We start from the raw sequence: 27,583 nt of genomic DNA, 5'->3' as shown, positions 1-27,583 counted from the left end.
TTTGGGCAACAGCTTTAAAAGCTGGAGCACAGTGTGTACAGTCTCTCAAAGAGATACTTTGAGAGATACTAAGTAGTCTGGAGGGAGATAGTGTGGGAGGTGTCCACCAGTTTCCTCGGTCTCTAGGGAGGTCACAAACAGCCCCTAGATGTGTGCTAAATTAGAAGCCTGACCCTCAGGAAGCAGCTTTCAAAGTATACAAATGGGTCCCTTTCAGGAAAAGACAGATACGTGAACATTTCTGCCTTCTCTCTGCCATTTGGTGAGTACTGAATGCCAGTTAACAACTGCTTCTTTGATTGCTACTCTTATGGGTCTTGTGGATGCAAGCCTCATTGGCTCTCAGAGCTGGGTGTTTGGGAAGCCCATCCCTTAGGTGGGAATCTTAAAAGTTGGGGTACTAAATATGAAGTCCAAATCCTTTGCTCCTCATGGAGGAACTGGGAGTTGGGAGTTCCCTCCAAAATTGTGGGACTCTCTCCTGGGGATGGAATTTATGGTGAGCATGTATCACCCTTTCCTACACATTCTGATATGGTATTTCCTCATTCACCTGATGTGTAGGTAGTTTCTGGATTTCCTTCAGAGGTATTGCTCTGTGTGTAGTTATGCACTTGGTGTGTCCATGAGAGGAGGGGAGTTCAAGAGCTTTCAAATTCAAATGAGTTTTGACAAAGATATACACTCATGGAAGCATCACTTCAGTCAAAAAATAGAATATTTCCAGGGGCACCTGAGTGGCTTAGTTGGTTAAGCATCTACCTTCAGCTCAGGTCATGATCCTAGAGTCCTGGGATTGGCCCCATATTTGGCTCCCTGCTCAGCAAGAAGCCAGCTTCTCCTTCTCCCCACTGTTCATGCTCTCTCTCTCTCTGCCTTTCTCTCTCTCAAATAAATAAATGAGCAAAATCTTTGAAATATTAAATATTGGATGCTCCCAACACCCCTCAAAATTCCCTCATGCCCCTTTGGAGTTCAGTAGCCCCCTCCCAAACCTGGCCCTAACCAAGCACCGATCTTCTGTTTGTCACTGCAGATTAGTTTTGCCTCTTCTAGAATTCAAGTCAATGGAATTGTGCAATATGTATTCCTCTGGGTCTGGCTTCTTTATCTCAGCATAATGTTTTTGTTTTGTTTTGTTTTGTTTTAAAGAATTTATTTATTTATCTGACAGCGGGCACAAGCAGGAGGCAGCGGCAGGCAGAGGGAGATCTGGGATCATGACCTGAACCAAAGGCAGACATTTAACTAACTGAGCCTCCCAGGCACCCCTCAGCATAGTATTTTTGAGAATTCATTCATGTTATTGCACATATCAGTAGTTCATTTCTTTCTATTGCTAAGCAGTATGCATATACCACAGTTTCATCTGTTCCCCCATTGATGAATTTATGGAGTATTTCCTGTTCTTGACCACTATGAATGAAGCTGCTTTGAACATTCATGTATAAATCTCTGAAAAGACATATATTTTCATCTTTGGGGGGTTAATACCTAGAAAAGAAATAATTCAGTTATATGATAACTTTATGTTTAAACTTAGGTTTATAAGAAACTTCCAAATTGTTTCTCAACATAATTGAATCATATTATACACTCACCAGCCATGTATGAAATTCCCAGTTGCTCTACATCCTTGCCAACACTTGGTTTGGTCAGATATTTTTATTTCAGCTGTTCCAGGGGCTATGTTAATATTAGCTTATTGTAATTTGTCTTTATCTGACAACAAATGATGGTGAAACTTTTTCATGTGTTTATTGGCCATGCTTATATATTTTTTGTAATATGTCCATTCCAATTTTTTGCCTATTTTTAAAACTGAGTTGTTTCCCTTCTTTTTATTGAGTTGTAAAAGTTCTTTATGCATTCTTCTATAGAAGTTCTTTGTGACAATAAAAAGCAAACAGGAAATATTTCTGAAGAACTTCAAGGTTATAGGGGCACCTGGAAGGATCAGTCAGTTCAGTGTCTGACTCCTGGTATCATGTTCTTATGGGTCATGAGATCAAGCCCCAATTTGGTCTCCAGGTTTAGTACAGAATCTGCTTGAGATTCTCTTCCTTTGCCTCTCCTCCCAATCATGTGAGCTTGCTCTCTCTATCTCTTTCTCTTTCTTAAATAAATAATTCTTTTTAAAAAATCAAGGTTACATAATATTTCAAAGTTACAAAGAATTGTTTTCATTTAGTCTCTCATTTGCTTTGAGAATGGAAATAGAAACATAAAAGTTTACATTACTTTAAAAACAGAGTAATAAAGCTCTGTGTTTAAAAAAAACTACAAATACTAGGGGGAAAACAGAAAAAAGATGTGAAAATCAATAAAGAAGAAAGTAATTTCATAAGGAATTTAGAAGCACCTCTTAGTAAAAATCTGTCTGCTTTTTATTAAGCAAAAATTCAAGACAGCATCTGTTGCTCTTAGTGACTACTCCAGCAATCACCCACACAGAGAAAACTGTGAGCCAAAAAGGGGGGCGGGGGGAAAGAGCCTTTATTATGCTAAACTTTGATAAGTTTATAAAGTAATATAAAGAGGTTTATTAATCTTGAATTATTTTGATGATACACAGTTAAACTCAAAAGTGAAAATCAAATGTTTAAGGTAATTCGATAATAATTCTCTCATGAAGTTATCCAGGATTCCTGAGCCCTTGGGGTTACAATTTAGTGAAGAGACAATTTGTAGAAATAAATTCCAAGAACTGACAGGCATTTGCTGCAGAGTAAATGGACTGATCTGGAATTGAATTCCAGTAAATGTGACCAAATAGTCACTGAGGGTGAGGCTGTGGGACTTGGATTGTTCTCACAGCATTGTTTCTCTGATTTTTTTTTCCTTTTCTGGTTTTGTTTGGTTTGGTTTTGTTTTTAGAAGTAAAAGCAAAGTTGGCTTTGACAAAAAACAAACAAACAAACAAACAAAAAACACACACACCACAATCCCTACAGAAAAAGGGCCTAGACCACTGGAAGTCTTACCGTTTCCTCTCAAATTTTCTTTGTTTAGTTATTTCATTTCAGTGTCATCATCCAAGTTTAGCCATGCCTGGCATAGTACGGACAGGACCCAAACAAATGTAGAATAGAAGAGGAAATGGAAGAAAGAGAAAAAGAAAAGAATAAAATAGAAAAAGAAAAGAAAAGAAGAGGAAAGAAAGCAAAAAGAAAAGCCAAAAAGTAGTTGCCTCAGGTAGCTATCAGGGCACGCAAGCCACATACTTTTAAAAGACAGATTTGTTTTTATTTTTTTTCCAAGCAGATGAAAGAAATAGGTGAGAATTTATCAACTTTTTGTGGTAATTTTGTACAAAATTAACACTGGAGAGCTTGTTAAGAATGATGATTCACAAACACTAACTCCAGAGATTCTAATTCATTAATTCTCTGGTAGGCTCTAGATGTCAGATTTACCAGATTCCAGAGCTTCTGATACAGTTGGCTCCACACAGGCTTGGTCTCATGGACTCATGCCCTATGTCTTGACACAGGCTATTGCTCAAAAGGACTCTTCTCTTGGGTTTAATGCTCTCTTGCAGCTGTTGAAATTCTTACCTTTTGAACAAAAGACCCTCCCTTCAGTGTTCATTTTATAATGGGTCTTGAAAATTATGGAACTTGTCCTGTCTCCATGGACCACACTTTGAAAAAAAAAAAAAAATGCAATAGGGGTTAGATCTTAGGCTTCAAGATTTCACTACTGAAACTATTCAGGCAATTATCTATAGATCTATTGTATTTTAAGTCTGATAGATACCCAGCATCTGAATAAAACCACTTTACACAATTTCTACTTGGCACTTTTGGATCCAGGGTTCCTGAGTGGGATTGTTTCTAGAAGTAGAGCCCATGGAGAGAAATAGCCATCACTACAGGAGGTAAATTCCTAGGGGCAGTTGTTAAAGGAATTGGAAATTATTTGTACAAGGAAGCAAGAAAATAGAGACCTCAAAAACAATACACAGGGGGTAAAAAATCACTCTCAAGCATTTGAGGGGAGACAAAATTGACCCAACAAAGGTAAAAAAGATAATCCTAAAATTCAATTATTTAAAGAAAACTTTGATCATTAAAAGCTAGAAAAGGTTGGGATGCCTAGGTGGCTCAGTCAGTTAAGTGTCTGCCTCTGGCTCAGATCGTGATCCCAGAGTCTTGGGATCAAGTCCCACATCAGGCTCCCTGCTCAGTGGGGAATCTGCTTCTCCCTGTGCCTGCTGCTCCCCCTGCTTGTGAATTCTCTCTCTCTCTCTCTCTCTCTCTGGCAAAAAATAATAAAAAAAATAATAAAATCCTAAAAAACAAAAAAGAAGGCTAGAAAAAGTTGAAGACCTTGGAAAAAAATTCTAATCTAATCTAATTTGACTAACCCTTTCAGCAGTAAAGGTCAGTGGGTGGAGATGGGGACTTCAAGAAAATGTTTGTCAGTTTGCCACAGTATTTTGTGGGAGAACTGGGACCAATTAGGACAGCTATTAAAGGTTCCCGTTTCCCCATGCATTGTTTATCACTGGTAAAACATCAACAATGCACATTCCATGGGGTAAAAAAAACAGAACCACAGCAATGAGTCAATTCCATCCCGGGCTAAAAAAATAGAATCAGTTTAGGGACACCTGGGTGGCTCAGTTGGTTAAACACCTGCTTTCAGCTGAAGTCATGAAACCTAGGTCCTGGGATGGAGCCCTGTGTAAGGGCTCCTTATTCAGTGAGGGAGTCTGCTTCTCCCTCTTCTTCTGCCCCTCCCGTCCAAATAAATAAATAAAATCTTTAAAAAAACAGAATCAATATACATGTCAGCTAAATCTAAGAGGCAAACTGCTTTTGTCACTGTCATTCAATCTCAGCAGTTGAATCAGATTACCCAGGCTTAAGAGTCTGGCTATCCTTAAAGTAGAATAAGAAGAGAAAAGCTGTATTAGCTTTACCCAGAATGGCAACAGGTTATGCAACATTTCTTATGATTGCTCATTTTCATTCACTCTTAAGTGGCTTCGGGAAGGTATAAGTCATCATAATTTTCACCATCATTATCACCAAGCCACATCTATGTAATAATTATAATAATAGTGGCTATATACTTAGAATATATACTATGTGTTAGGTATTTTCTGAGTTATTTATGCATGCATATTAACCTATGACATAGTGCTATTGTTACCTCCATTTTACAGATGAGGAAACTGATGCACAAAGAGATTAAGTGACTTGTTTAAGGTCACACAGCTAATACATAACAGAGCTAAGATTCAAACATGGGGACCATGTACTTAACCACTAGACAGTGTAAAAAAGGGAACTTAAAGAAACAAGGCAAACAGAATTGCTCTTAACATTTTTGGGCTTATGGACTCCTTTGAGAGTCTATATCCTTCAGAAAAATAAATACATACACCACATATTTACAAACTGCCATAGGACTGCCTTTGTTCCTTCAAGACCATACATTTACCTTTATGACTCAGTCTCAAGCTAAAAATGACTACTCTAGACACTAGTCACTTAAAATTGTAAAATAGCTGTCACTATCAAAAACAAAAATATTTTTAAAATCTAATGGCTCTGTGAAGTGTAGACTCAGAGCAACAATAAATCTATAGCCTTACACTTTTACCATGTCATCAAATACAAGAACTGGGTATTTTTAAATAACAAACTTTAAAGCTTATCATCAATTGTCAAACTATTTCAAGATGAAAGAATAAATCCTTGTAATTTCCAGCATGTACAGGTGCTTACCTGAACTGAGAACTCAATAAATGTTGATAGAGAAAAGCAAAGGGAGAAAAGAAGGATAAAGGTAACCTAATGTTGTTTAGTAGTGTCATAAATGTGATTCCAAAATATCATTCACCTTCTGTGTTTTAAGATTTCTTTTTAATCAATTAAGTAATCTTTACACCTAATGTGGGGCTGGAACTCACAACCCAGAGATCAAGAGTCACATGTTCTACCAACTGAGCTAAGCAGGTGCCCCTCAACTTCTTTATAATAGCATTCACTCATTCAATCATTTATTTAACAAGATTTGTTGAATATTTGTTATGTAATAAAAACCATGCTAGGCATCAAGGGTATGAATTTAAAAGGCACCATGGAACAAATACACCAAAAATGTGAAATACATGAAATGCAAGTTGTCACATGATGAACAAAAGCTAGTAATTAGAGAAACACATAAAGAAACAAACTAGCACACAGGGTAGCACATGGAAAAACAAATCCCCATAACAATTGGCTTGTAAAGTGAAAGGACCCACATTTTGTGAGTTCTTAGAGCCAGTGGGGCTTAAAGCCTGGAGTTCATAAGGTCAGTATGCTTGGCTCTAGGAGAGCTCACAGGCCATTGGGGCTTCTCTCGGAGAGAAGACAAGCAAAGAACTCATGGACATACAGCATGGAAACCGTGACCTAAAGAATGCCTGGGGCACACAGTAGTGATGTAGTTGCTCATCTTGGAGCATATCCCAGAGAGGCAGCATACATGGAGAGACCTCTTCAGAAACAAAAAGATAGTTGGTGCCATTTCCTTCCCTCACCACCCAGCATAACCCCAGAGCCACCTGTAGGAATCAGCACAGCACCCACACTCACTACCTCACTTGCTTACAACAAACCCCACCCCCACAGACACTTCAGAAGAACCACCCTTTTCAGTTACACTTACCTCATTCCCAATGCAGTGGGCCCCTCTCCAAGAAGACCAGCCCAAACCCTTCCCAACACCGTGTCTCCTGACCCAAGAGTTATTTGAGGCCTTGGTTCTGGTGGTGGAGGTGATGAGTCTCATTTTACAAGCAGACCAGAGCACGCATAGTTAAGACTCACCACATTCAGGCCAGAGACCAAACACTGCCCACAACAGGCAAAGAGAGCCTCTACAGACAACTGGCCAGGTTAAAGTGGCCAGGACACAACAGCAGATCACATGTACCACATGTTGGAGATGTTCCTGGAAGTGACGGGCCCTGGAGAACAGAGGACGCTATGCTGCAGGAAACTACAGAACGTCTTCTTCATAAAGCCATTACCCTCAGGAACAGGAGACATAGCTGACTTTCCTAACACAGAGAAATAGGCAAAGAGAGACAAAAAGAGAAGACAGAGGAATTTGTCGAAAGAGCAGGACAAGGCCATGACCAGAGATCTAGGCAAAACAGATGTAAGTAACATCCCTGATGGAGAATTTACAACGATCATCATAAGGATATTCACTGGAATTGATTAGAGTGGAGGACATGAGTGAGAACTTTATTTTTTTTTTAAGATTTTATTTATTTATTTGACAGATGTAGATCACAAGTAGGCAAAGAAGCAGACAGAGAGAGAGGAGGAAGCAAGCTCCCTGCTGAGCAGAAAGCCCCATGTGGGGCTCGATCCCAGGAACCTGGGAAAATGACCTGAGCCAAAGGCAGAGGCTTTAACCCACTGAGCCACCCAGGCACCCCGAATGAGAACTTTAATACAGAAATAAGGAATAACATAGTAGAGACAACAGACTCAATAAATGAAACGAGGGGGGGCGCCTGGGAGTCTAAGTGAATTAAAGCTTCTGCCTTCAGCTCAGGTCATGATCCAGGATCCTGGGATCAAGCCCCATGTCAGGCTCTCTGCTCGGCGGGGAGTCTGCTTCCCTCCACCCCTGCCTGCCTCTCTCCCTGCTTGTGATCTCTGTCTTTCAAATAAATAAATAAAAATCTTTAAAAAAATAAATATATGAAGCAAGAAACACACTTGATGGAATAAACATCAGGCTGGAAGAAACAGAGGAACAAATCAATGACCTAGAAGACAGAGTAATGGAAAGTAATTAAGTGGATAAAAGAGGAAAAAAAGAAATTATGCAAATGAGACTTATGTAATAACATTTGTATTATAGGAGTCCCAGAAGAAGAAGAAGAAGAAGAGAGAGAGAAAAGCAGGCAGAGAATTTATTTGAAGACATAATAGTTGTAAACTTTCCTAATCTGGGCTAAGAAATAAATACCCAGATCCAAGAGTCACAGAGAACCTTCAAAAAAATCAATCAAAGCAGATCCACACCAATAAATATTGTAATTAAAATGGCAAAATATAGGGCACCTGGGTGGCTCAGTTGGTTAGGCAACAACTGCCTTCAGCTCAGGTCATGATCCCGGAGTCCTGGGATCGAGCCCCACATTGGGCTCCCAGCTCCACAGGGAGTCTACTTCTCCCTCTGACCTCTGCACTCTCATGCTCTTTATCATTGTCTCCTTCAAATAAATAAATGAAATCTTTTTTAAAAATGGCAAAATATAGTGATTTTTAAAAGTATTAAAAGCTACAAGATAAAAGAAGACAGTCCTTTCCAAGCCAGGACTGGCATGATATATTCAAAGTGCTGAAAGGGAAAACCCTGTAGTCAAGAATATTCTATCCAGCAAGGCTATTATTCAGAAAAGGAGGAGAGATAATTTCCCAAACAAAAACCAAAGGAGTTTATGAACACTACACTAGCCCCGCAAGAAATACTAAAGGGGACTCTTGAGCGGAAAGGAAAGGCCAAAAGTGACAGTATGAAGGTAGGAAACAAAAAAAAGCAGTAAAAAATGAATATTTCTGTGAAAAACAAGCCAAGGAAGTCACAAAATTAGAGGATGTACAATATGATATCATATACCTAAAACATGGGGAGAAGAGGAGTAAAAATTGGCTCAAACACAAATGACCACAGGGGAGCCTGGGTGGCTCAGTGGGTTAGAGCCTCTGCCTTCGGCTCAGGTCATGATCCCATGCATCAGGGATCAAGCCATGCATCAGGCTCTCTGCTCAGCATGAGCCTGCTTCCTCCTCTGTATCTGCCTGTCTCTGTGCCCACTTGCGATCTCTGTCTATCAAATAAATAAATAAAATCTTAAACTTAAATGACCATCAGTTTAATACAGACTGCTATATGCAGAAGATATTATATATAAACCAAATTATAACTATAAACCAATAACTATTAATAGATATGCAAAGAACGAAGAGAAAAAATTCAAATATACCACTAAAGAAAACCAGCAAACCATGAAGGAGAAGAACAGGAAAGGATCAAGAAAAACTTTCAGGGGTGCCTGGGTGGCTCAGTGGGTTAAGCCGCTGCCTTCGGCTCAGGTCATGATCTCAGGGTCCTGGGATCGAGTCCCGCATTGGGCTCTCTGCTCGGCGGGAGCCTGCTTCCCTCTCTCTCTCTCTCTGCCTGCCTCTCCATCTACTTGTGATTTCTCTCTGTCAAATAAATAAATAAAATCTTAAAAAAAAAAAGAAAAACTTTCAGAAACAACCACAGAACAAGGAATAAAACAGCAATAAATACATATCTGTCAATAATTACTTTGAATATAAGTGGACTAGATGCTCTAATCAAAAGACATAGGATAATGGAAAGAACCTAGATGTCCATCAACAGATGAATGGATCAAGAAGATGTGGTATATATACACAATGGAATACTATGCAGCCATCAAAAGAAATGAAATCTTGCCATTTGCGACAACATGGATGGAACTAGAGCATATCATGCTTAGTGAAATAAGTCAAGCAGAGAAAGACAACTATCATATGATCTCCCTGATATGAGGAAGTGGTGATGCAACATGGGGGCTTAAGTGGGTAGGAGAAGAATCAATGAAACAAGATGGGATTGGGAGGGAGACAAACCATAAGTGACTCTTAATCTCACAAAACAAACTGAGGGTTGCTGGGGGGAGGGGGTTTGGGAGAAGGGGGTGGGATTATGGACATTGGGGAGGGTATGTGCTTTGGTGAGTGCTGTGAAGTGTGTAAACCTGGTGATTCACAGACCTGTACCCCTGGGGATAAAAATATATGTTTATAAAAAATAAAAATTTTTAAAAAATAAAATAAAATAAATTTAAAAAAAAAGACATAGGATAACAGAATGGTTGAAAAACAAGCCCCATCTATATGCTACCTACCAAAGATACCTGCAGATTGATAGAGAAGGAATAGAGAAAATTTATCATGCAAATAGATGTCACAAGAAAGCAAAAATAGCAATACTTATACCAAGGTAAACTTTAAAACAAAAAGCTGTAACAGGAGACAAAGAAGGACACTATATAATTATAAAGGGGACAATCCAACAAGATACAGCAATTGTAAATATTTATGCACACAACATGGGTATACCCAAATACATAAAAGAGTTAACAAGAAACTTAAGGGACTAATTGATAACAATACAATAGTAGTAGGGGTCATTAACCCTTCACCTACAGATCATCCAAACAGAAAATCAACAAGGAAACAAAGGTTTTTGAATGACACAGTAGACAAGATGGATTTAACAGATACATTCAGAACATTCCATCTTAAAACACCAGAATACATATTCTTTTCAAGTGCACATGGAACATTCTCCAGAACAGATCACATTTAGGGCCACAAGATAAGCCTCAACAAATTTATTATTTATTTGTCAGAGAAAAACAGAGAGAGAGAGAGCGAACAAGCACAATCAGGGGAAGCAGCAGTCAGAGGGAGAGGAAGAAGCAAACTCCCTGCTGAGCAAGGAGTCTGATACGGGACCCATAAACCACTTACAGGACTTCTATTATCATGCAAATGGAAAAAACAGAAAAAAGAGGAAAAAAGACAAAGACAAAAGTAAATAAAATCACAAGAAAAAAAGAGAAAAGACAAGAAAAAAAGAGACAAGACAAGGAAAAAACAGAAAAGACACAAAGTGAATAAAACCACAAATGCGAGAGGAGAACTAACAACCAACAGCACAGAAGTACAAACAATTATAAGAGACTGCTATGAAAAACTATATGCTAACAAATTGGACAACCTAGACAAAATGGATAAATTCCTAGAACATATAAACTACTAAAATGAAAAGGAAGAAATAAAAAATTTGAACTGATCAATTACCAGCAAAGAAATTGAGAAATCAGTAATTTAAAAATCCCCCCCCCAAAAATTCCCAACAAACATAAGTTCAGGGACAGATGGCTTCACAGGTGAATTCTACCAAATATGTAAAGAAGAGTTAATACTTACTCTCCTCAAACTACTCCAAAAAATAGGAAAAAGAAGGAAAACTTCCAAAATCATTCTATGAGGCCAGCATTACCCTGAAACCAGAGCCAAATAAGGACACAACAAAAAAAGAAAAATACAGGCCAATATCTCTGATGAACATAGATGCAACAGTCCTCAACAAAATGCTAGCAAACAAAATCCAATGACACATTAAAAAAATCATTCACCACAATCAAGTGGACTTATGCCTGGATTGCCAAGCGTGGTTCAATATTTGCAAATCAAACAATGTGATACATCACATCAATAAGAGAAAGGATTTGAATCATAGGATTATTTCAATAGATGCAGGAAAAACAGTTGGCAAAGTACAACATCCATTCATGGTAAAAATCCCCAAAAAGTAGGTTTGGAGGTAACATACCTAAACATAATAAAGACCATATAGGAAAAACCCACAGCTAACAACATCATTGGTGGGGAAAAACTGAGAGCCTTTCTCCTAAAGTCAGGAACAAGACAAGGATGTCCACTCTCGCCATAGTTATTCAACATAGTACTAGAAGCCACAGCAATCAGAAAACAAAAAGAAATAAAAGGCATCCAGATTGGTAAGGAAGAAGTAAAATTTTCACTATTTGCAAATCCCAAAGACTCCATCTAAAAACTACTAGAACTGAAAAATAAATTCAATAAAGTCACAGGGTACAAAATCAATCTACAGAAGTCTGTTGCATTTCTATACACCAGTAATGAAGCAGTAGAAAGACAAATTAAGAAAACAATCCCAAGATCCCAAGGGACACCTGGGTGGCTCAGTTGGTTAAATGTCCAGCTCTTGGCTTTGGCTGACATCATGATCCCAGGGTCATGAGATCAAGCTCAGTGTGGAGTCCACCTGAAATTCTTTCTCCCTCTTCCTCTGGCCTTCCCCCTACTTATGTTAAATAAATAAATAAATAAATAAATAAATAAATAAATAATTTTTTTGTAAAAATGTTTTGGTAAAAATAAAAGAATTCCATTTACAACTGCACCAAAAATAATAATAGACCTAAGAATAAACCTAAACAAAGACCTGTACTCTGAAAACTATAAAGCACTGATAAAAGAAATTGAAGATGGCACAAAGAAATGGAAAAATATCCCATGTTCATGGCTTGGAAGAACAAATATTGTTAAAATGCCTATAATACCCAAAGCAAGCTACACATTTAATGTAATCCTTATCAAAATACCAACAGCATTTTTCACAGAACAAGAACAAACAATACTAAACTTTATATAGAACCACAAAAGGCCCTGAATAGCCAAAGCAATCTTGGAAAAGAGAAAAAAGCTGAAGGCTCACAATTCCAGACTTCAAGGTATATTACAAAGCTGAAGTAATCAACAGTATGATACTGTCACAAGCACAGACACATAGATCAATGGAACAGAATAGAAAACCAAGAAATGAAGCTATAATTTTATGGTCAATTAATCTTCAACAAGGCAGGAAAGAATATCCAATGGGAAAAAGAATATCTCTTCAACAAATGGCATTGAGAAAACTGGACAGCAACATGCAAAAGAATGAAACAACCATTTTTTTATACCATACACAAAAATGAATTCAAAATGGATTAAACACCTCAATGTGAAGACCTCAAAACACAAATATTTTCAAAGAGAGCACAGACTGTAATTTCTCTGACACTAGCCTTAGCAACTTTTTTCTAGATAGGCCTCCAAGGCAAGGGAAACAAAAACGGTAAGGGACTATTGAGACTATAGCAAAATAAAAAGCTCTGCATAGGGAAGGAAACAATCAACAAAACTAAAAGGCAACCTTTAAAATGGGAGAAGATACTTGCAAATGACATATCAAAAAAAAAAAAGGGTTAGAATCCAAAATATATAAAAAACATGTAAAACACAACACCCCCCAAAACAAATAATCTAATTAAGAAATGGACAGAAGACATGAATAGACATTTTTCCAAAGAAAACATACAAATGGCCAACAGACACGTGAAAAGATGCTCATCACTTATCATCAGAGAAATGCAAATCAAAACTACAATGAGGGGTGCCCGGTTGGCTCAGTCGGGGGAGAACGTGACTCTTGGTCTCAGGGTTGTGAGTTCGAGTCCCACTTTGGGTGTAGAAACTACTTAAAAATAAAATCTTAAAAAAAAAAGCTACAATGATATATCACTTCATACCTCTCAGAATGGTTAAAATCAACGACACAAGAAACAACAGGTGTTGACAGGAATGTGGAGAAAGGAGATCCCTCTTGCACTATTGGTGGGAATGTAAACTGGTACAACTATTGTGGAAAATAGTATGGAGTTTCCTCAAAAAGTTAAGAATAGGACTGCCCTATGATCCAGCAATCACACTATTGGGTATTTATCCAAAAAATACAAAAACATTAATTCAAAGGGATACATTCACCCCTATGTTTATTGCAGTATTATGTACAATAGTCAAACTATGGAAGCATCCCAGGTGTTTGTGAATAGATGAATGGATAAAGATGCGAGATATATATAGATAACAGAATATCGGGACGCCTGGGTGGCTCAGTGGGTTAAGCCTCTGTCTTCGGCTCGGGTCATGATCTCAGGGTCCTGGGATTGAGCCCCGCATCAGGCTCTCTGTTCAGGGTGGAGCCTGCTTCCCTCCTCTCTCTGTCTCTGCCTCTCTGCCTACTTGTGATCTCATTCTCTGTCAGAGAAGTGGATGAAATCTTTAAAAAATAAAAAAGAAGAAAAAGAAGAATATTATTCAGCCATAAAAAAGAATGAAATCTTGCCATTTGCAATGACACAGATGGAGCTAGAGAGTATAAAACTAAGAGAAATAAATCAGTCAGAGAAAGACAAATACCACACAATTTTACTCCTATGTAGAATTTAAGAAAAAACAAAACAAACAAACAAACAAAAAACCACAGTGCCTAGATGTCTTAATTGGTTAAGCATCTGACTTTGTCTCCAATCATGATCTCAGGGTCCTGAGATCAAGCCCTGTGTTGGGTTCCCAGCTCAGTGGGGACACTGCTTGTCCCTCTCCCTCTGTCCCTGTCCCAGCTCATGCTCTCTCTCTCTCAAATAAACAAATAAGACCTTAAAAAAAAAAAGAAGAATGAACAAAAACAAAAGATCATAGGGGGGAAAAAAGAGAGACAAACCAAGAGAACAAACTGATGGTTACCAGAGGGGAAGGAGGTGGGGATTGGGCAAAATAGGGAATATGGATTAAGGAGAGCACTTGTTGCAATGAGCACTGGGAAATTAAAATAAAAACTTTTAGAAAATAAATAAAAAGATTAAAATTTAAATTTAAAAAAAGGAGATGGAACGCCTGGGTGGCTTAGTCATTAAGCGGCTGCCTTCGATTCAGGTCATGATCCCAGCGTCTTGGGATCGAATCCCGCATCAGGCTCCTTGCGAAGCGGGGAGCCTGCTTCTCCCTCTGTCTCTGCCTGCCACTCTGTCTGCCTGTGCTCACTCTCTATGACAAATAAATAAATAAAATCTTTTTAAAAAAAAATAAATAAAAATTAAAAAAGGAGAAAAGGGAGAAAATGGAGAAAGAGTCAAAACTCAGAAATTACTCACTGGTCATTTCTCAGAATTAATGAAAGCTATGAATCCTCTAATTCAAGGATCAAAACAAGTGCCAAGTGAAATAAATAAAAAGAAAGGCACACTTAGGAGCACCTAGGTGGCTCAGTGGGTTAAACCTCTGCCTTTGGCTCAGGTCATGATCTCAGGGTCATGGGATCGAGCCCCCCATCGGGCTCTCTGCTCAGTAGGGAGCCTGCTTCCCTCTCTTTCTCTGCCTTCCTCTATGCCTACTCGTGATCTCTGTGTCTCCCTCTGTCAAATAAATAAATTTTTTAAATCTCTAAAAAAAAAAAAAAAAGAAAGAAAGAAATGCACACCTAGACATATCAAGCCAAAGTTGTAGGTATCACAAAGATCTTAAACTGTACCTGAGACAAAAGACAGGAATTACAAGCAGATGGAACAATAACGGCCCAAGGATGATGGGATAATATTTTTTAAATGATGAGAGAAAAATAAAAATCACTGTCTATATAGAATTCTATGTTCAGATAAATTCTCATTCAGAGTGCAGGTAAAACAAAAACATTATCAATAAAATAAAGACCAGGACAGCTTAGCATTTGCAGATTTTCTCTGGAAATAAACAAAAAAAACCAAAAACCAACAACTAAAGTGTATTCTTCAGGGAGAAGGATACTGAATCCAGAAGGAAGGAATAAAATGTAAAAGACGATGGTGAGAATTCTCACCTACTTAAGGTGGGAGTGTAAAGTTATATGACCACTTTGGAGAACAGCTTGGATTACTAAGTATAGTTTAATATACAAATATCCTATGACCCAGAAATTTCATTGCTAAGTATAGTAACTCTTATATGTGTAACTAAAAGACATACAGGAATATCTAGCATCATGTGTCATTATAGCAAAAACCTTGGAACAACCCAAATGGATAAATAAGATCCTGTACATTTACATAATAGAATAAACTGTGGAAATTAATGAATAAACAAGAGCTACAAGGAGGAGGAATTTCAAGAAAGTGGGCTAGGAAGATCCTGAACTCAATTATTCCCATGACCACACAAATCTGCAACTACATATGAAATAACTCCCTCCAACAAAGGTCTGAAAGACAGCTGGGCACCTCCTCCACAACAGATAAAAAGGCCACATGGAGACAGGTAGGAGGGGCAGAGACATGGTCTCTGAAGTGACTCACCATCAGGAGGGATCTCACAAATATAGAGATTCTCCCTGAGGAGTGAAGGGTTTGTGCCTCCCATTAGGCACCTCAAGCCTTGGGATCTGTCCTAGAGAAATGAGACCCCAAAATGTCTAGCTTTGAAAACCAATAGGGCTTATATACAAAAGAAGCATAGGACTACAGGGAATAGAGCTTCTACTCATGAAAGGCTTGTATGCAGTCTCACTCATTTTGGGACCCAGAATGAAAGTACCAGTTTGAAAAGTTCTAAGACTGTATGTGTAGTAGATTTATTTGCTTATCTTTAGTTATATGTTGGGTGGACCTGTCCTCTTAAAACTCTCCAGGAATGGAGGCACAGGCAGGCAACATTTTTGCACTGTCCCTCTAACCCGCTAGCACTGGTGGGTACACTCCACTCCCATACCACCTTCACAGCCATGCCAGAGCCAGCAGGTATGTGTAGCCCACATAAGGGAAGCCCCTTGATTGTCTGGCTTTGGTGGCCAGGGAGGATTGTGTTTCTGGGCCTCACAGTTCTGAGATAATTGAAGACACAATTCTTGGCAGGCTATCGCCCCCCAGGGCACTTCATAGATATCAGACCAAAACACATCTCCAGTCCTTCTATGAAAAACACCTATTTATTTTTACTGGAACTTCAACCTGAGGGGCACATTTCAGGTTTGCCACACATCCGGAGGCTACAGAGATGTTCTCTGGGAATGAACATAGCCTAGGGGGTGCCATCTTTGCACTTCCCTTTGGCCTCACTAAAGCTTTCTGATACCTCTTAGAAAAGACTCATCTGGAGCCCCAATTTTTTATAACTATCTCCATGGAGAAACCTCCAGATTACCTGGCCAGTAGGCCAGCAGAGTTGTTCAATTATGGTACCACAGGAACGTATTTACCTTAAAAGCTGCTGCCTGAGGGTCTACTTTCCAATCAGCCTGAAATTAGGGACTGAGACCCTTCTTTCTGGAACTGGAAGTCTCTCAGTAACTGGGACCTATCAGGAATAAATCAGGTTACTTAGACAATCACTAAAGTTTGAGAAACAACCAAGAGCTAAGGTCAGCTAAATGATAAGCTTTCTTTCCTACAAAAGGCTACTCTTTCAACACCAGAGATAGCTGTTTCACTTAATGCATAGAAAAAGAGTCAAGCAAAATAAGGAGATAGGGGTATGTCCTAAACAAAAGAACAAGCTAAAACCCAAGGGAGGAAAAACTTCAATGAAACAAAGATAAGGGGTCACTTGGGTGACCCAGTTGATTAAGGAATGGCCTTCGGCTCAGGTCATGATCCCAGAGGCCTGGGATTGAGCCCCGAATCAGACTTCTTGTTAAGCGGGAGTCTGCTTCTCCCTCTCCCTCTGCTGCTGTTCTCCCTGCTTATGCTCTTTCTCTGTCAAATAAATAAAAATAAAGTCTTTAAACAAAAAAGAAAAGAAACTAATGTAAGTGTCATACCTGATAAAGAGTTCAAGATAATGGTCATAAACATGCTCACTGAACTCAGGAGAATGGAGGAATACAGCAAGAACTTCAACAAAGAGAAAAGAGATAGGAAATATAAAAAGTACCAAACAGAAGTTAAATAACTAAAGAATATAATAACTGCACTGAAAAAATACACTAGTGAGGTTCAACAGTAGACTCGATGAAGCAGAAGAAAGAATCAGTGAGCTGGAAGAGAGGGAAGTGGAACTCACCCAATCAGAGCAGCAAAAAGAAAAAATAATTTTTTGTGAGACAACATCACAGAATAACATCTGCATTCGAGGGGTCTCCCAAGGAGAAGAGAGAGGTAAAAGGAGCAGAAAGTTTATTTGAAAAAATAATGGTTGAAAACTTCCCTAACCTGGAGAAGGAAAAAGACATCCAGATGCAGGGAGGCCAAAGACTTGAGAAAAAGATAAACCTGGAGAGACCCATGCCAAGACACATTATAATTAAAATGTCAAGATGAAGAGAAAATCTTAAAAACAGCAAGAGAAAAACAAATCATTATGTAAAAGAAAGCTTCAGGCCAGAAGAGAGTGTCACGATATATTCAAAGTACTGAAGGGGAAAAATTTCCAACCTGGAGCACACTATTTGGTGAGGTTATCATTCAGAATTAAAGGAGACATAAAGAGCTTTCCGGACAAACAAAAGTTAAAGGACTAGTTTGTCACCAGTAAATTGGCTCTCCAAGAAATGTTAGAGGAATTGCTTGCTTTAGGAAAAAAAAAAAAAAAAATGTTGGGGGAGAGGGTACAAATTAGTAAGAAGAAAACATATGAGAGTAAAAATCTCAATGGCAAATATGTAGTAAAGGTAGTGAGTTAATCACTTATAAAGCTAGTATGAAGGTTAAAAAGCAAAAGTAGCAAAATAGGGGTGCCTGGGTGGTTCAGTGGGTTAAGCCTCTGCCTTCGGCTCAGGTCATGATCTCAGGGTCCTGGGATCAAGCCCCACATTGGGCTCTCTGCTCAGCGGAGAGCCTGCTTCTCCCTCTCTCTCTGCCTGCCTCTCCACCTACTTGTGTTGTCTGTCAAATAAATAAAATATATTTTTTTAAAGTAGCAAAAATAACTACAACCACAGTAATTAGTTAAGGGATGTACAAAATAAAAATATGTAAATTGTGATAGCAAACTGAGGTCTATTTTTAGCTGATAACAAATTTGAATGCATTCTAACACTACATTTTTTTTTAAAGATTTTATTTATTTATTTGACAGACAGAGATCACAAGTAGGCAGAAAGGCAGGTAGAAAGGGAGAGAGGAGGAAGCAGGCTCTCCGCGGAGCGGACAGCCTGATGCAGGGTTCGATCCCAGAACCCTGGAATCATGACCTGAGCCGAAGGCAGAGGCTTTAACCCACTGAGCCACCCAGGCGCCCCCTAACACTACATTTTTACATCTCTCTGTAACTTTCTGTTTTTGATGTCACATTTTGCATCTAAAAGAAATACAAGAGATCATAAGAGACTGTTGTGAACAATTATATGCGAACAAATTTGACAATCTAGAAAAAAATAAATTGCTAAAAACATAGAGTCTTCCAATACTGATTCACGAAGAAAGAGAAAGTCTGAATAGACCAGTTACAGCAAAAGATTATTTTGCAGATGGTAACTAGACATCATGGTGATCATTTTGCAATACATTACAAATGTCAGATCATGTTGTACACCTGAAAACTAATGTGATGTATGTCTACTATACTTCAGTTTTTAAAAACTACGTTAGCATAAGTGAATTGCAAAATATAATGTGTTTTGAAATAAGCAAGTCACAGTAAAATATATACAATATGATTTCACTGATATAAAAGTTTAAAAATAGGCAAAAATAACTAATGTACTATTTTGGGATAGACACAGAGTCAGCTTTAAAAAAAAAAAAAGGAAAGAAATGATGCGGGGGATGCCTGGGTAGCTCAGTTGGTTGGACGACTGCCTTTGGCTCAGGTCATGATCCCGGAGTCCACGAATGGAGTCCTGCATCGGGCTCTCAGCTCCACGGGAGTCTGCTTCTCTCTCTGACCTTCTCCTTGCTCATGCTCTCTCTCACCGTCTCTCTCTCAAATAAATAAATAAAAATCTTTAAAAAAAAGAAAAGAAAAAAGAAATGATGAGGAAGTTTGATCAGGGAGTGGCATACAAGTGGCTTTTGAGGTGTAATAATGTTCCATATCATGGCTTAGGTACATTATTGCCAGTTTTTTAAAAAAAATTTTAAAAGATTTTTATTTATTCATTTTACAGAGCACATAAGTAAGGGGGTCATGGGCAGAAGGAGAGGGAGAAGCAGGGCCCCACCAAGCAGGAAGCCCAATGTGGGGCTTGATCCCAGGACCCTGGGGTCATGACTAGAGCCAAAGGCAGACACTTAACTGACTGAGCTATCCAGGCACTCTATTACTGCCTTTTTTTTTTTTTTTTTAAGATTTTATTTATTTATTTGACAGAGAGAGATCACAAATAGGCAGAGAGGCAGGCAGAGAGAGAGAGGAGGAAGCAGGCTCCCTGCTGAGCAGAGAGCCCAATGCGGGACTCGATCCCAGGACCCTGAGATCATGACCTGAGCTGAAGGCAGCGGCTTAACCCACTGAGCCACCCAGGCGCCCCTCTATTACTGCTTTTTAAAACTACCCTTTTTTAAATTCATGCACAAAATATTGAGAATCTACTTTGGGTCCAGCCCTGTGCTGGATGTTGGAGATACAATGACCAAGTTAAACAAGGCCTTATTGAGGAGTTGATTTGAATCAGATTTATGAATTCCAGCTACCTTTTTGCAGAAATAGAAAACTGATCCTAAAACCACACGAAAAAGCAAGGGACATGGAATTGCCAAAACAATCTTGAAAAAGAATAGTCAAAGGGCTCATACTTCTCAACTTCAAAACTTACTTCAAACCTACAATAATCAATACAACATGATATTGACATAAGAATAGACATATATATCAATGGAATAGAATAATTTGTCCAGAAATAAGTCCATATATCTATGGTCAGTTGATTCCTGACAAGGGCGCCAAGACCATTCATTGGAGAAAGAATTCAACAAACAGTGCTCAGGCAACAGATAGCCATATTCAAAATCATGAATTTAGACCCCTACCTCATACCATATAAAAATTAACACAGCTGAGGTGCCTGGGTGGCTCAGACAGTTAGGAAGCTGCCTTCAGCTCAGGTCATGATCCTGTCCGGCTCCCTGCTTGGTGGAGAGCCTGTTTCTCTATCTCCTTCTGCCTGCCACTCTGCCTGTTTATGCTCTCCCTCTATCTGTCAAATGAATGAATAAAATATTTATTTTTTTAACAACAATTTTTTAAAAAATTAACACAAAATGGATCAAAGACTTGAATGTCAGGGCTAAACAGATAAAGTTCTTAGGAGAAAACATAGGTGTTAATCTTCATGGTCTCAGATTAGTCATATGACTAAGTCCAAAGTCAATGAACATGGATGTAAATTCCATTTACTCTAGTGGGAGGCACTGCAAAGTCAAATTGCAAAAGATTAGAGAGAGAGAGACAGCTGGACAAATAGATGATATATTGATAGATAAATCTCTATATATAATTTCAAATTAAGCATAAAGAGTTAGAAGCAATAATCCAATCCACCATAATTTCCTTGTCCCTGCTTGTCTTTCCCTGCTTCTAGCTCTGTGGCCAAAGGCAAGATGGCTGTTAGCTGCTCCTGTCTCCCAAGCTTGGCAGTCCTAATGGACAGAGAAAATCTTTCCAAGTAACTTTCATTAGGAAAAAAAAGTATAGAGGCACCTGGGTGACTCAGTGGGTTAAAGCTCTGCCTTCTGCTCAGGTCATGATCCCAGGGTCCTGGGATCCAGCCCCACATCGGGCTCTCTGCTCAGCAGGGAGCCTACTTCCTCCTCTCTCTCTCTGCCTGCTTCTCTGCCTACTTGTGATCTCTGTCTGTCAAATAAACAAATAAAATCTTTAAAATAAATAAAGAAAAGAAAAGAAAAAGAAAAAAAGTATAATATGGGCTCTGTTTGGGCTGGCATGGGTTCTACCTATTCCTGAACCAACCATTAGAGCCAGGGAAGATAGACTCCTCTGACTGGCCAGCCGAGGCCACACACCCACGCTTTATTATCTGGGGAGTAGGAAGGAGATGGTGTCAGCCTCCATAGCTTCACCAGGATCACTTAAACTTTAGAGGGGTGCCTAAAGGAACCAATATTGGGAAGACATAAACACTGTAGTCTTCAATCTCAATAGGAAACTAGAAGGCTACACAGGGAAATCAAGTAAAAACCCAGACCTATGGCACCAATGTAAAAAACTAGGAAGGGAACAGCAGACCCCGGGGCTGTAATCAGAGTTACAACAATGGGACTGAGGCCTTTGTGTATTTCCCATCCCTGTTGTGGACAGGAATGGGCCTGGGAGAGACAAGAAACTCCAGGAGTATCCAGCTTGAGGAGCCAATGGGAGGAAAAACAATACATGTTTAGCGGTACTGGTGAAATTAAAATGCTGGGTTTTTATTTTTATTTATTTATTCATTTTAAAGATTTTATTTAGTTATTTGAGAGAGAGAGCAGGGAGAGGGGTAGAGACAGAGGGAGAAGCAGGTACTGGGCAGGGAGCCCCATGTGGGGGTTGATTCCAGGACCCTGAGATCATGACCGGCCAAAGGCAGACGCTTAACTGACTGAGCCACCCAAGCATCCCAAAATGCTGGGGGTTTTTTAAAGGTGAAAAAGTAAGTATATTTGAATCTCAGGGAAAAGTTCTACTTCTCCATCTTCCAGATTAAGACATTGGTACCAGTGAGGACCACAGGGTACAATGAGCACTGTAATTGCAGGTGTAAATACACTGGCCAACCTTTGGCCAGATGTCTAGTATAGACGTGTGACTCACAACATTCTACTGGACAGCATCTGATAACACCCCAACAACTTCATATTGAAAAAAATATATAACTTAGTTGAAGTGAGAAATGTAACAAGTTTCAAATGAGTTGTAAACCATCTCATTTTCTTTTTTTTTTTTAATATTTTATTTATTTGGGGCGCCTAGGAGGCTCAGTGGGTTAAGCCTTTGCCTTCCGCTCAGGTCTTGATCTCAGGGTCCTGGGATCGAGCCCTGCATCGGGCTCATTGCTCAGCAAGAAGCCTGCTTCCCCCCTCTCTCTCTGCCTGCCTCTCTGCCTACTTGTGATCTCTCTCTCTGTCAAATAAATAAATAAAATCTCTTTTTAAAAAGAGATTTTTAAAATCTTTTTAAAAAGAGATTTTATTTATTTGACAGACAGAGATCACAAGTAGGCAGAGAAGCAGGCAAAGATAGAGGGAAGCAGGCTCCCCCCTGAGCAGAAAGCCTGGTAAGAGGCTCAATCCCTCAAAAAGGGATGTGAGGGTGCCTGGTTGGCTCAGTTGGTTGGGCGGCTGCCTTCAGCTCAGGACATGATCCCGGAGTCTTGGGATGAAGCCCCACTTCACTTCGGGGTCCCTACTTGGCAGGGTGCCAGCTTCTCCCTCTTCCTATGCTGCTCCCCCTGCTTGTATGCTCTATCTGTCAAATAAATAAATAAAATCTTAAATATAAAAAAAAAAAAAAAAGAAAAGAAAGGGTACCTGCCTGGATGGCTCAGTATGTTGAGCCTCTGCCTTCGACTCATGTTGTGGTCTTAGGGTCCTGGGATCGAGTCCCACGTTGGACACTCTGTTCGGTGGGGTGCCTGCTTCCCCCTCCCCCCCGCCTGCCTCTCCGCCTACTTGTGATCCCTCTCTCTCTGTCAAATAATAAATTTTTTAAAAAATCTTTTAAAAAAGAAAGAAAAGAAAAGGATGTGATATTAGCACTTGCCTCTCCGTGTTTTTCCAAAAAGAGAGTCAGATGGGAGTGTGGAAGAAACCAAGGATCACCTGTGGCCTGAATGTTTGCAGGTTTATAAGGCTGTGGAGAGAGCCCTGTTTTTTCTCACACCAGAAAAAAAATACGATGTACTGAGGGGTTCTTTGGTCTGGGAGAGCCAAAGCTTGTGCTGTTTCTGACAACTAAGCAGAGATCATTTGAGGTACAATTGCTGCAGTCGTCTCTTTCTCCCAGTCCTGCTCCTGGAGCCAGAGCTCCTATTTGCCAGACAAATAAACCCCAAGTGAAACAAAAGTTCTTTTCAGGCAAGGGTCAAGGCTGATGAGGAATATTTTCATTAGATTTAGGTAGATTTGCCAATGCATGATGGGTGTTTCGGTTTCTCCCTGGGCGGAGTCTCGGTTATGGAGGTTACATTTCCATGCCAGTAGGCTGTGTTTCCATGCGCTGACCCCAGGGTGCCGAGTGGAAAGTTCAGAGTCCAGAGCACAGACCTGGGCTGGGCACACGGGTTGGGTCCTCTCATTGGTAGATGCCATATAGGGTGACACGCCACCAGACACCTTGTTTCTCACTCAGACTGTTATTTCAAAAGCAGAATAAAGTGGGCATTAGGGCAAGTAGGGATTGGGTCATGGCTACCCAAAGTTACAAAACCAGCATCTGGCTGGCATAAGTAGATAGCAATATCTCTTCCACATACCAGACTCCCTCTGCCCTAATTCTGTTCAGACTCCAGAGACCAGGCCTCTCCCTAAAGCCCAGAGCTGGAGATAGGCTCTCTCACCCAGATGATGACACTGTCTGTGGAAAGAAAGTCAGCTAGGACACTGGAGAAAAAGTCAGAAAGAGCAGTGAAATCTCATCTTCCTGGGAATGTTAGCAAGGGGTGGCTTTGTGTGGAAGGATTGGGGGGAGGGGGCAGGGTTATTCTCACAACTGCAAATTTTCTCCTCTCTTGGCCATCACAGAAAACAGAAATGGATTTTTTGGATGTTTCCTCCCTCTGTAAAGGAAATCTAAGTAAGATTCACTGCCTTCATCACTCAAGAGCCATGCTTGCTTAGTTTGGTTATACATACATTGTTGGTTCTAGATACATTGTTATGTTAATAGCAAACAGGTTCCCCTGTTTATGTATGAGTGTCAAAGTGGTATCTCACACTGTCCTCAGAAAATTTATAGGGAAAAAATAAAGGAGGGCTTGGTTAAAGATCAGGAGGCAATAACAAGACTGGGTAAGCACTGCCACCTTTAAATGATTAGTTAGGGGGTGCCTGGGTGGCTCAGTGGGTTAAGCCTCTGCCTTCAGCTCAGGTCATGATCCCAGGGTCCCGGGGTGATCTCAGGGTCCTAGGATCCAGCCCAGCATCTGGCTCTCTGCTCAGCGGGGAGTCTGCTTTTCCCTCTTCTCCCAGCCTCTCTGCCTACTTGTGATCTCTCTGTCAAATAAATAAATAAAATCTTTTAAAAAAATAAATAAATGACTAGTTCAAGGTTTTAGGATTGTCTGTCAGCTAGGTAGGCAACTTTCTTTCTTAATTGTGTAAAATATGCGTAACATAAAATTTATCGTTTTAATTATTTTTAAGTGTAAGTATCTTCCCATTGCAGTGCCTCCATCACCACCATCCATCTTCAGAACTTTTTCAGCCCCAACTGAAACTCTGTCCCCATTAAACGTGAGTTCCCCGCCCCCCACCCCCACCCCATCCCTCGCCATCCCCACTCTACTCTCTCTGGAGACTACTCCGACTCCTCTAGATCCCTCACAGAAGTGGAACCACACCGCAACTGTCCTTCTTTGATGGGTGTCTTTCACTTAGCATAAAGGCTTTAAGGGTCATCCGTATTTGCCCTTAAATTTGTATGGCTTCTTTTCCATGGATTGGGTTGTTTGTTTGTTTGTTTGTTTGTTTGTTTTTCTTGCTGAGGACTCTGACTTGAAAACAGGATAGCCACCTGATAGTTGGTCTGGCCACGGGGCTTCCGTCTCACCACCCTAAAATATACATATCTTTACCATATTGGACATTTTTCAGTGTTTTTTGCCTGCTTTGTCCAGTACGTACTGGCTGTGTTAATGGCAGCCCCTGGTTTTCAGGCTGGCTCCCCAGGAAGATGGGAGGGTGTGCACCCCTGACTCTCTCCTCAGGCAAAAGACCTCAGGGGAACCCAGAGAAGCCCTTCCTTCCTTTGGTAATGCGAGGTGACTCCAGACCTGGAGGGCAGGCCATGCTTATCTTCCTAAGTACCACTGGCTCTTAACACAGGCTTTTTGTTTGTTTGCTCCTTATAATTAGTAAGTAGCACATTCACAGGGTTAACTATGAACACAGTTGGAATGTGCTGTGAAAAATAAATCTCCCTCCCACCCCTGACAGGCTTCCTTGTTCCCCTTGCCAGCGGTCAGCCACTGCCACCTTGTCTGTCTTTCCAGAGACAATCCCATGTAAACAAGCACACGGGCACCTCTTTTATACAAAAGATATCACCTTATACCCCTTGATCTGTATCGTGCCTCATGGAAAAACACAGAAAAGTGAGAGTATAATACAGGAAGTTTCAGAGCTGGTGAGAACATTTAGTCATAACTGTTTCTTTTTTTCTTACATAAATGAAATAAAATGTTTCAGAAAAATTGAAATATTCTATGACCAACAGAAAAAATTCTATGACCTTCACAGCCAATCCTGTTTCCTCCTCTCCATCCCCCGGGGTAAGCACTATCATAAATTTGTTATATCCTTTCAATAAGCTTGTATACTTTCACATGCAAACAGGTATATATGTCTAAGAACCATTTTGTGTAATTTTTCAATTTACATAATAGCCATGTGTGATATTCATTCCCACTATAGACAAGCATTCAGGTTCTTTCAGACTTTTCCTCCTCAAATAATGATGCGGGAAGTTTTTTGTGCATACATCTTTGTACAGACACATGAGGGTATGCTTAGGATAATTCTGTAAAGGGGGGTTCACTGGAGCAAAGGATATGTGCATTTTTCATTTTAATAGATTGTTCCAAAGAAGTGGTACCAACTTGTACTCCCAGTAACAATACATGGAGCACCTGTTTCTCCACATCCTCTCTCACACAGTATTTTACCGAAATCATGCATCTTTACTCATCGATTAGGCGAAAAATTCTCTCTTCTAACTTGAATTTGCATTTCTTTTGCTGAAAAGGAGGCTGATCACTTTTTCATGGTTTGAAAGCCTTGCATATTTCTTCTTTTATGATTTTTTTAAGGTCCTTTGCCCACTTTTCTTTCGGTTAAATGGTCTTACTGACTTCCAAGTGTTCTTTGCATGTGCACATGAAAATTAGCTCTTTCTCGTGGTGTACACTACAAAGATTTTCCCAGTTTACTGCCTGATTTTCTGATGTTCTGATTTGCCTTATTATTTTTGTCCCATGGATATTCTGTATGTGGTCAACTTTATCCATCTTTACGAATGCTTTGAAGTGATGATACATTTATTGCTTTCTCTTCTTTCTCCTTCCCTCCTCCCTTCCCATTTTCTCCAAATACCAAAATTAATCATACCTCATATTCCTAGGTCTAAAATGAGATCAGCAACTGAAGTCACCCAGAGATAATCCAGGTGAACCCTGGAGCTTTGATATAAACAGAGGTTCCAGCTGGCTTGGACTCAACTCTGCCCTGGTGTGTATTTATAGGGTGTCCTAAATCAGTCTGAGGCACTAACACTTCTGGGACTTCTTATAATCTGGGGGTGTCCCATGGCCAAGCTGGTCTGCTTACACTGCCTCTGTCCTCGTCTGACCTCTGCCCTTAAAGGGACTGCAGAGAGGCTGGCATGTGGGAAGCAAAGATCATGTCAACCTATTGCTTCTTTTTTCTTCTTTTCAGCTCCTTAAAATACTCCTCCTTGGAGCCAGGTTTCTCACTGTCAGAGAAAACAAGAATGAACTTTAATGGCGTCCACTGGAATTAGAATCTGGCTATCAGCGTGAAGTCATGATTTCCAAGCCCTAGAGAAAGCTATCGAGAGAAATACAGATAGTACAGCTGCGTGCACAATTGAAAATCTGCTTTTGTGCAGCCTTCAAAGGTTTCACACACACACAGCCTCTTCATCTTCTTCGTTGAATCTCTCTCCCCCATTTGTGGAGACAGAGGTGTGGCCCGCTATTTCCTGGGCTCTCCCACAGCTCTTCTATCACAAATAGAAACTGCTGCAGGAAAGCACTGGGGGATTAAAAAACTAAGACCCAAGGAGAAAAACAAAACAGGGTGGAGGGATGGGGTGACTGAGTGATGGGCATCAAGGAGGGCCATTGTGGAATAAGCCCTGGGTTTGCTGTGCAACTGAACTCTACCTCAGAAATGCACTGTACGTAATAATACACTATACCCTGAATTAGTTCTTTGAATTTAAATAAAATAAAATAAAAATTGAAAATAAATAAA

The 27,583-nt window shown here is 39.8% G+C and overlaps 1 long non-coding RNA gene across 1 annotated transcript; it reads left to right on the top strand.

Annotated features, from left to right (window-relative positions):
* LOC309868366 lies at nucleotides 1-27,583 on the top strand. The gene is made up of 3 exons (XR_014313658.1): nucleotides 1-262; nucleotides 26,709-26,815; nucleotides 27,023-27,583. It is a non-coding gene; the product is annotated as an uncharacterized lncRNA (long non-coding RNA).

This window comes from Mustela nivalis (assembly GCF_964662115.1).
Source record: "Mustela nivalis genome assembly, chromosome: 7".
NCBI classification, from domain to species: Eukaryota; Metazoa; Chordata; class Mammalia; order Carnivora; family Mustelidae; genus Mustela; species Mustela nivalis.
The sequence above is the reverse complement of the archived record's forward strand: the minus strand, read 5'-3'. Positions and strand labels throughout refer to the sequence as shown.